The sequence below is a fragment of the Hemitrygon akajei genome, chromosome 28, assembly GCF_048418815.1.
Source record: "Hemitrygon akajei chromosome 28, sHemAka1.3, whole genome shotgun sequence".
Taxonomy (NCBI): domain Eukaryota; kingdom Metazoa; phylum Chordata; class Chondrichthyes; order Myliobatiformes; family Dasyatidae; genus Hemitrygon; species Hemitrygon akajei.
Genome location: NC_133151.1, coordinates 36,451,760 through 36,462,489, shown reverse-complemented (window position 1 = coordinate 36,462,489; position 10,730 = coordinate 36,451,760).

Sequence of the window (10,730 nt, the reverse complement as noted above, 5' to 3'; positions counted from 1 at the left end):
ATATACACTACATCTACTGCTCATGCTTCATCAATGTGTTTAGTCACATCCTCAAAAAATACAATCAGGCTCCTAAGGCACGATTTACCCTTGACAAAACCATGCTGACTATTCCTAATCATATTATAGCTCTCCAAATGTTCATAGATCCTGCCTTTTGGGATCTTCTCCATCAACTTACCAACCACTGAGGTAAGACTCACTGGTCTATAATTTCCTGGGCTATCACTACACCCTTTCTCGAACAAAGGAACAACATCCACAACCCTCCAACCCTCTGAAATCTGTCCCATTCCCATTGATGATGCAAATATAATTGCCAGAATCTCAGCAATTTCCTGCCTCGCTTCCCACAGTAGCCTGGGGTACATGTCATTCGATCCCAATGACTTATCCAACTTGATGCTTTCCAAAAGCTCCAGCACATCCTCTTTCTTAATATCTACATGCTCAAGCTTTTTAGTCTGCTGCAAGTCATCACTACAATCACCAAGATCCTTTTCCATAGTGAATGCTGAAGTAAAATATTCATTAGGTACCTCTGGTACTTCCTCTGGTTCCATACACACTTCCCTACTGTCGCACTTGATAGGTCCTATTCTTTCATGTCTTATCCTCTTGCTCTTCACATATTTGTAGAATGCCTTGGGGTTTTCCTTAATCCTGCCCACCAAGGCATTCTCATGGCCCCTTCTGGCTCTCCTAATTTCCTTCTTAAGCTCCTTCCTGTTAGCCTTATAATCTTCTAGATCTCTAACATTACCCAGCTTTCTGAAACTTCTGTAAGTTTTTCTTTTCTCCTTGACTAGATTTATTACAGCCTTTGTACACCACGGTTCCTGTATCCTACCATAACTTCCCTGTCTTACTGGAACGCACTTATGCAGAACTCCACACAAATATCTCCTGAACATTTACCACTTTTCTTCCGTAGTTTTCCCTGAGAACATCTCTTTCCAAATTAAGCTTCCTGCCTGATAGCCACATATTTCCCGTACTCCAATTAAATGCTTTTCTAACTTGTCTGTTCCTAGCTCTCTCCAACGCTATTGTAAAGGAAATAAAATTATGATCACTATCTACAAAATGCTCTCCCACTGAGAGATCTGACACCTGACCAGGTTCATTTCACAGTTGTTATTACAGTGTGTGATATTTCACCATATAGTTCAAAGTTCAAAGTATTTTTTTCTCACAGTGCATACACGTCACCACATTCAACCCTGAGATTCATTTTCTGCGGGCATTCTTTGTGAATCTATAGAACAGTAACTGTGAACTGTAAATATGAGGAACTGCAAACTGTAAACAAACAGTGCAAATGCAGAAAAATAAATAGCAATAAATAATGAGCATGAAATAACAATATAACAGAGCCCCTAAATGAGTCCTGACACGAGTGTAGCTATCCCCTTTTCTTCAGGCCCCTGATGTTTGAGGGGTGGTAACTGATCTTGAACGTGGTGGTGTGAGTCCTGAGGTACCTGTGCTTTCTATCTGATGGTAGCAGTGAGAAAAGAGCATTGCCTGGGTTGTGAGGATCTTTGATGATGGATGTTGCTTTTCTATGGCTATGTTTCTTGTAGATGTGCTCAGTGGTTTTGAATGTTTTACCCGTGATGTACCTCGGCTGAATCCACTACCTTTTGTCCGATTTTCCACACAAAGGCATTGATGATCCTATACCAGGCCATAATGCAGCCAGTCAGCACACTTTCTACCTCATACTTATAGAAGTTTGGCAAAGTTTTCCATGACATGCTGAATCTCTGAGAGCCCTGGGGAAGTATAGGTGCAGTCGTGCTTTCTTCACAATAATATTTATATGATGGGTCCAGGTCAGATCCTCTGACAGAGACACACTGGAATTTAAAGTTATTGACTCTCTTCACTTCTGATTGTCCAATGATTACTGGCTCATGGATGCCTGGTTTCCCTCTCCTGAAGTCTGCAATCTGTCCCTTGGTCTTACTGACACTGAGTGAGAGGTTGTTGTTATTATGCCACTCAGACAAGCTTGATCTCTGGAGCCTTGCTCTTTAGGCTCTGTCTGTATACAGGTAGGACGAGTACAGTCACATGATCTGACTTAACAAAATGCGGTCCTGGGAGCAAGCAATAGGCATTACTTATCGTAGTGCAGTAGAGGTCCAGTGTGTTGGGACCTCTGGCACAATAGGGTACTACTTTCAGTTTCATTTTCTTTCAGGTATTTACAGGAAAATAAATACAATGGAATTTATGAAAACTATAAACAGCAAAGACTGACAGACAACCAATGTGCAAAAGACAGAACATTCAAATGATAAAAAATAAATTTTACTGTAAAATTCAATTGCAGTATACTTGAAAGTGAGTCTGCAGATTATGGAATCAATTCAGTGAAGATACCTGTGTCATTTCAAGACCATGACTGCTGTAGGGCAATAACTCTTCCTGAAGCTGGTGGTGTGGGACCTAAGGCTCCTGTACATCCTTCCCGATGGCAGCTGTGAGAAGAGAGCATGAGATGGACGAAGGATGTTGTTGATGATGGTTGCAGTTTTCTTGTAGCAGTGCATCTTGTAAATGTACTGAATGATGGGGAGGGTTTTTCCTGTGACAAACTGGGATGCATCCACTAGTTAGAAACATAGAAAAGCTACAGCACAATACAATCCCCTCAGCCCACGATGCACTGCCAAACCTGCACTTATTTTAGAGATTCTCTGGCATTACCCGTAGCCCCATGTACCTATCCAGGAGTCTCTTAAAAGACTCCATTGTATCCGCCTCCACCACCTTGGCCGGCAGCCCATTCCATGCACTCACCATGCTCTGTGTAAAAAACCTACCTCTGACATCTCCACAAAATTCCTGTAGACCTTTCCTTTCCATTCCTGATCATTGTGTTTCCTTATCAGGCCATGATGAAGCCAGTCAGGTTACTCTCCACTGTGCATCTATATATGTCAAAGTTTGAGATGCCACGCTGACTATACGCAGGTAGAGTCGCTGCCTTCTTTATAATGGCACTTACTGCTAGTCCCCGGACAGACCCTCTGAAATGATAATGCTGAGAAATTTAATGTTACTGACTCCATCCATCTCCAGTCCCTGATGATGACTGGCTCATGGATCTCCGGTTTCCTCCCCCTGTCGTCAGTGATCATCTCCTCGGTTTTGCTGATATTGAGTGAGAGGTTGTCGTTGTGGCATCATTCAACCAGATCGTCCAACTCCCTCCTGAGGGCAAATGTTTCACCACCTTTGATTCATCCAACAACAGTGGTGTCATCTGCACACTTAAATCTGGCATTGGAGTTGTACTTAGCCATACAATCACAGGTATAAAGTGAGTAGAGTAGTGGACAAAGCTCACAGCCTTGTGGTGCACCAGTGCTGATGGTGATTGTGGAGGAGATGCTGTTGACTTTGAATGCAAAGTCATCACCGTGGAAGGGAAATAGAAATTGCATCTGAGAGAGAAGATTACATTAAAATCAGCAAAATATAAGAATGAAAATGAGTTACTTTTTTCACAGAAACTTGAAAACGCTGACATTTGTCAGTCCACAATAGTATTGTGAGCAATGCTGGGCCCTTTATCCAAGGAATGATGTGTTTGCATCAGACAGGCTCCAGAGCGGTTTCACGAGAATGACCCCGGAAATGAAAGGGTTAACATATGAGGAGCATTTGATGCCTCTGGGCCTGTACTTGCTGGAGTTTAGAAGAATGAGGAGAGAATCACATTATAACCACCTGAGAGAATGTAGAGAGGATGGTTCCTGTAGTGGGTTAGTCCAGCACCAGATGGCACACACTCAGAATAGAAGGATATCTCTTCAGAACAGAGATGAGAAGACATTTATTTGGCCAGAGGGTCATGGATCTGTGGAATTCATTGTCAAGAGTGAAGGAGGCCACACAGTGAGCACCGGATACAGTCAATTGACATGTTAATCCATGGCCTCCTCCACTGTTGTGATGAGGCCACACTCAGGTTGAAGGAGCAACACCTTATATTCTGTCTGAGTAGCCTACAACCTGATGGCATGAACTTCAATTTCTCTAACATCTGGTGATGCCCCATGACTCCTTCACCATTCCTCATTCCCTTTTCCATCTCACATTATCTTCCTACCTGCCCATCACCGCCCTCTTGTGTTCGTCCCTGTTATTTTTCTTCCATGGCTTTCTGTCCTCTCCTTCTAGATTCCCCCTCCCTAGCCCTGTATCTCATTCACAAACTCCCAGCTCTTTACTTCACCATCCCTTCTCACAGTTTCACCTATCACCTTGTGTTTCTTCCCCTCTACCCCTCACTCTGACTCTTCATCTTGTTTTCTTCAGTCCTGCTGAAGGGTAACGGCCCTCAACATCGACTATACACTTTTCCAAAGATGCTGCCTGGCCTGCTGGGTCCCTCCAGCATTTTGTGTGTGCTGTCCGGATGCAGGTGATGATCTCAAAAGGCCTTTCAGGTGAAGTTTTGCTTCTCCTGGATGGGCTATATGGGTTTCTGAATGGCGTTGCAGGGGCAGGTGTAGCACATGTTCCGATTACAGGGATGTGCCAGGAGTGGAATCAGTGGGGAAGGATGAATGGAGGGAATCACGGAGAGAGTGATCCCAGCTGAAAGTGGGTGGAAGGATGTGTTTAGTGCTAGAATCCCTTTGAAGATGGTGAACTTTATGTAGAATATTGTGTTGAATAGTACGTAAAGACAAGGGGAACTCACCCTGTTATGGCAGTGAGAAGATGGGGCAAGGGCAAATTTCTGGGAAATGGGGGGATATATGAGGGTGTGAGCAGCAGCAATGAGAGAGGAAGGGAATCACTGTTCTTTGAAGAAGGAAGTCATCGCTGTTATTCTGGCAAGGGAAGCATCATCCTGGGAACAGATGTGGTGCGACGAATAAAAGGGATGGCATTTGTACAGTAGACAGGGTGGGAAGAAGGGTAGTCAAGATAGCTGTGAGAGTTAGTAAGTTTATAGAAAGATATCACCAGACAGTCTGTCTCCAGAGATGCCACACTAGCCAGTCCGTCTCCAGAGTCCGACTGCTGCTGTCTCCTTTTATACACAACGCCCCGACCTGCCCGAGAAACGCGCAGAGAGACAGAGGCGGGGAGGGGAGGAGACAGAGTCAGAGTGACGGACAGAGCCGAGAGCGGCTTCTCATCTTCCAACTCCACCTTCACTCTCCCACAACCACCAATTTCCAACGGATTATCTGCAACAGAAAAGAAACACAGCGCACGGATAAACCTTCAGACACACATCGTCAGTATTGGTCAGTCTGTAAAGTTAATACCTAACACTCTGGAGAACTGACACATAACCTCTTTAAATTTCTGCTGAAATCTAAAACTAAACGATGATAATCTGGACCAATGATCGATTTTAAAGATGGTAATTCTGACATTCCAGTAAAACACAGAGACAGCTGGAAACACGCAGCAGGTCAGGCAGCGCCTGTGGACAGAGAAACAGAGTTAACGTTTCAAGCTGGAGCCCCTTCATCAGATACATTCTGTTCACACTCCGAATTCCATCTGGAGCTGCGAATGGACTTTTGTGAATGATGCACCAGGTCTTCAAGTTCCCTCTGCACCACCAGACCCTGTTGCCTTTGAACAATTAGAGAATGTTCTGAATTAAATATTTTTCCTGTCAAAATGTACAAGTTCACACCCTCCATCCCCCCACAATATCCCAGCTGCCAGACCTGTGTCCAATCACGTCATCCTTTGTAGACTCCTCACCGCTCTTCACAACTCAGTTCCCATCTCTGTTTGTCATCAGCAAGCTTAACACAGTCTGCTCTCATTTTCCCCAACCCCCTCTGATGGTGTGGCTTATCAAACCTGTCCTGGACATCTCAGTTCAGTGCGTCCCTGGGTCCCTTTATCCACAGTTGGTGTTACTGTTCCAACCACTCGATTGTACTTGTTAAACGTGAAGTCTTTTTCACCAAACCCTGTTGATTTTGCATGAGGGTTTGAAGTTTTGTAGGTTTGCAATAATTTCCTGCTTTGTTACAGCTCCAAATGTTTTCCCGGTACAGTTGGTGATCTGACAGGTCTGGAGTTTCCTGTTTTCTGCTTTTGCTTCCGACTACAGAATCTGCAGCTTTTATTGTAATTTTTATTTCTTTTCTATTTGCTCATTTTTCTCCTATTTGGAGTGAAGGAGTTACTCAATGTGGTCTCCCGACTGACACAGACTAGTTTATTGGTCCTGACCATCCTCACCCAGGTCTGCCGTCACAGACGAAGTTTATTGATACGGTTCATATGGTCCTCAGTCAGGCCGTTTAGTAAATTGGATCCAGAATTGTCTTTGCAATAGGAGACAGAGTGATGGCAGAGAGCGGTTTTGTGATCAGATGCTGGTGACGTGCTGTTTCAATTGGATCTGTTCTGGGACCTTTGGTGTTTGTGATACGGCTGAGTGATTTGGGAGTGGATGTAGGGACCGTGAGCAGTAAGTTCACACTGAGTATGAGATGGGTGGAGTTATCGCTGTGTGGAGGGACGTCTTAGGCTAAAGGGCGACATCGATCTGGTGGTGAAATAGGTTGAGACCAAAACAAGTAGGTCAGTTTGTGTGAGAGCTGGGATTCCCCATTAGACAATCCCAAAGCCCCCACAGAGGAAGGTCGGGGGATAATATGTGTCAACTCCGCAATAGTGTAATGAACAGGAAGTGACATTGACAGCCCTTTCATCTGCCACATTAGTGACTCTTAAATGGGCCTTTTGTTGTGTTTGGTGCCGAGGCCAGGTTTAGGCTCATTTCTGGCCGATGCAGTGGGCCAACTGAATGTCTTTAGGCACAGGGGTGACTCGCCTGGTGTGGATGGTGCAAAGAGCCCGACCAGGTAAGCCTCACTTGCCTCCTGCAGGGCCATGACGGCCGAGCTCTGGAAGCGCAGATCGGTTTTGAAGTCCTGAGCGATCTCCCGCACCAGGCGCTGGAAGGGAAGTTTGTGGATGAGCAGCTCGGTGGATTTCTGGTAGCATCGGCTCCCCCTCAGAGTCACGGTGATGTGCCGGTGGTGCCCCAAGAATACGTACACAGACACCCTAGGGTATTCAGTGCTCCTTTACATTTGTCAATTATTTTACAGATATGGTGCTTCCATGTCGCCTTATTAACCAGCCAAATGCCACAAAATCGTACCACTGGCATTTATTCAAAAGTCTGACCATACAATTTCAAGTCAATTGCTATTGAGAATAATATGGATCAATAAAGAGGTCTATTGATCCTCCTTGTAAAACACATAATATATTTTAACTACTGAAAGCTTAAAACCCGATCTATTCGATGAGTGATAATCACTTATCACATTCTATATAGAATTAAACTGAATTTTCTACCTCTAATCCATTAAGCTCCATCATGTGCAAAAGGTGATTTCCCCACCCCAGTACCTATTTCAAAGAAAATATCATTAGTCATAATATTAAACAATAAAGAGCTACAATGTGGGGTCCCATTCTCCACCAGATAGAAGCGCAAAAATACCTTAACCACCCTTACCTGCCTAGACCATACAAATAAAAAAACTCTGAAAAAAGTAGCCTTCTCTCAGACCAAATTTCCATAATTCAATCTTTTCATAACATATCACATGCTTTTTAATATCTAAATACTGCATTTACAACTTATTTATTTACCTGTGCTTTCCTAATATCATCTTCCAAAAATAAAACTGAATCTAATGTCATTCAGCCCTTCTGAAATGCACACTGATAAAATGCTGTATCACCTCTTGTTCCCAAAATATAATTCAATCGCTCTAATACCATACGTTCCATAAGTTACCCAAATGATGTTGGTCTATAACTAGAAAGATCCTATGGGGCTTTCCAAGTTTTGGAACAGCACTACCATTTTCTATGAAGAGCCAAGGTGGCTTAAACACCAAATATGATCCAAAAATGGTTATATTATCTCAAGAGTTGTAAGGCATAAGTTTAAACATATATTAACATATACAGTGGCATGCAAAAGTCTGGGCAGCCCTGGTCAAAATTTATGTTACTGTGAATAGCTAAGTGAGTAAAAGATGACCTGATTTCCAAAAGGCATAAAGTTAAAGATGACACACTTCTTTAATATCTTAAGCAAGATTATTTTTTTAATTTCGTCTTTTACAGTTTCAAGATAACAAAAAAGGAAAAGGGCCCGAAGCAAAAGTTTAAGCACCCTGCATGGTCAGTACTTAGAAACATCCCCTTTGGCAAGTATCACAGTTTGTAAACACTTTCTGTAGCCAGCTAAGAGTCTTTCAATTCTCGTTTGGGGGGGGGGGGGGGGTTTCGCCCATCCTTCCTTGCAAAAGGCTTCTAGTTCTGTGAGATTCTTGGACCATCTTGCAGGCACTGTTCTTTTGAGGTCTATCCACAGATTTTCGATGATGTTTAGATCGGCGGACTGTGAGGACCATGGCAAAACCTTCATCTTGCGACTCTTGAGGTAGTCCATTGTGGATTTTGAGGTGTGTTTAGGATCATTATCCTGTTGTAGAAGCCATTCTTTTTTCATCTTCAGCTTTTTTACAGACGATGTGATGTTTGCTTCCAGAATTTGCCGGTATTTAATTGAATTCATTCTTCCCTCTACCAGTGAAATGTTCCCCGTGTCACTGGCTGCAACACAAGCCCAAAGCATGATCGATCCACCCCCGTGCTTAACAGTTAGAGAGGTGTACTTTTCATGAAATTCTGCACTTTTTTTCTGCAAACACACCTTTGTTCAATGCGGCCAAAAAGTTATATTTTAACTTCATCAGTTGACAGGATTTGTTTCCAAAATGCATCAGGCTTATTTGTGTGTTCCTTTGCAAACTTTTGAGGCTGAATTTTGTGGTGAGGATGCAGGAAAGGTTTTCTTCTGATGATTCCTTCATGAAGGTTATATTTGGGCAGGTGTCACTGCACAGTGAAAAGTGCACCACCACTCCAGAGTCTGCGAAAACTTTCTAAAAGTCTTTTGCAGTCAAACGGGAGTTTCGATTTGCCTTTCTAGCAGTCCTACAAGAAATTCTCTTGGAAAGTTTTCTTGGTCTTCCAGACCTCAACTTGACCTCTCCCGTTCCTGTTAACTGCCATTTCATTACGAACTGAGGAAACAGCTACCTGAAAACACTTTGCTATCTTCTTATATCCTTCTCCTGTTTAGTGGCATCATTTATTTTAATTTTCAGAGTGCTAAGCAGCTGCTTAGAGGAGCCCATGGCTGCTGATTGTTGGGACAAGGTTTGTGGGGTCAGGGTATTTATAAAGCTTTGAAATTTGCATCACCTGGTCTTTCCGAACGATCACTGTGAACAGGCCATAGACGTAACAAGCTAATTAAGGTCTGAGACCTTGGTAAAACTTATCTGAGAGCTCAAATCTCTTGGGGTGCCCAAACTTTTGCATGGTGCTCCTTTCCTTTTTTTCACTCTAAAATAGTACAAAATGAAATGAATACACTAATCTTGCTTAAAATGTTGAAGAGAATGTTTCATGTTTAACTTTACGATGTTTGGAGATCAGTTCACCTTCTACTCGCTTCACTATTCACAATAACAGAAATTTTGACAAGGGTTGCCCAAACTTTTGTATGCCACTCTATCATCCTTTCCTGGAGCCGTCTGGCCAGTGCTATTAAAAGCTTTCTTAAATTCACACAAACAAAACTCTACATCACTATCATTGCTGCAATTGGCTTCCAACACATCAGCATATTCACTCAAAACGTCATCCTTACATCATTTAGGCTCTTCAGTTAAATTATGTTGATTATGAATTGAAGCAAATGACTGAGGCAGTGACTCAACCTTCTCTATTTCAGTAACAATCACCTTCGTTAATCAATACTGGAGTGTTATTAACCCTATGAATACCCCAACCCCCCAAATTTTCTTAATAATTCCCAAACATCTCCAAGTTTAATATCCTATCAACACTCTCACAAGATGACCTCCAGTAAATCTCTTTCAGAACCCTCACCAATTTCCTCACCACAACCTGTACTTAATAAGATCACTTGGAGTGTGATAATTCTCAAATCTCCAAACCACCTTATTTCTCTTCCCAATTGCCTCTGCACACTCCTCTGTCCACCATGGTACAACCTTCCTCCTATTAATGTCATCATTAACAGGGGACACTTACACAGCAGTTTGATGAATAATGTGACATATCCATTCATGGCAGAAATCCATATCATCCTCAATGTTCAGCCGTGATAGACGTTCATCACGTAAAACTTCTCCCAGTTTGTTTTACCAAAATTCCACCTCCCAAAAACAGACTCCTGTCCCCTATAGAACTCCAAGCACAAGCTTATAAATATATGAAAATGATCACGCCCCAATGTTTCAGTCACTCCAGCCAGAATGCTTGAAACTGGAGTTAAATCTACAGCAGTATCTAAATTATTATAAACTTTCAATCTCATACCTCGCTCATCATTAAGGCACAAAGATTGGAAATACCTAAAAATACTTCTACAAACAAACCATTCCATGAATGACCCCACAGTGAACTTTGAGCACTGAAATACCCATACCATACCACCCTTAGTGAGCTGGAGCTACAGATACTTTCCAACAAATTAATCAAAAGCTTTCCTCAAGAGTTTTACCACTTTAAAACCCCTACCTGTGTAATCAAATACATCTACTACAAGAGCCTCAGACACTTTATTTACATCCACAACTCTATGTCCGATCCCTTTCCGTATT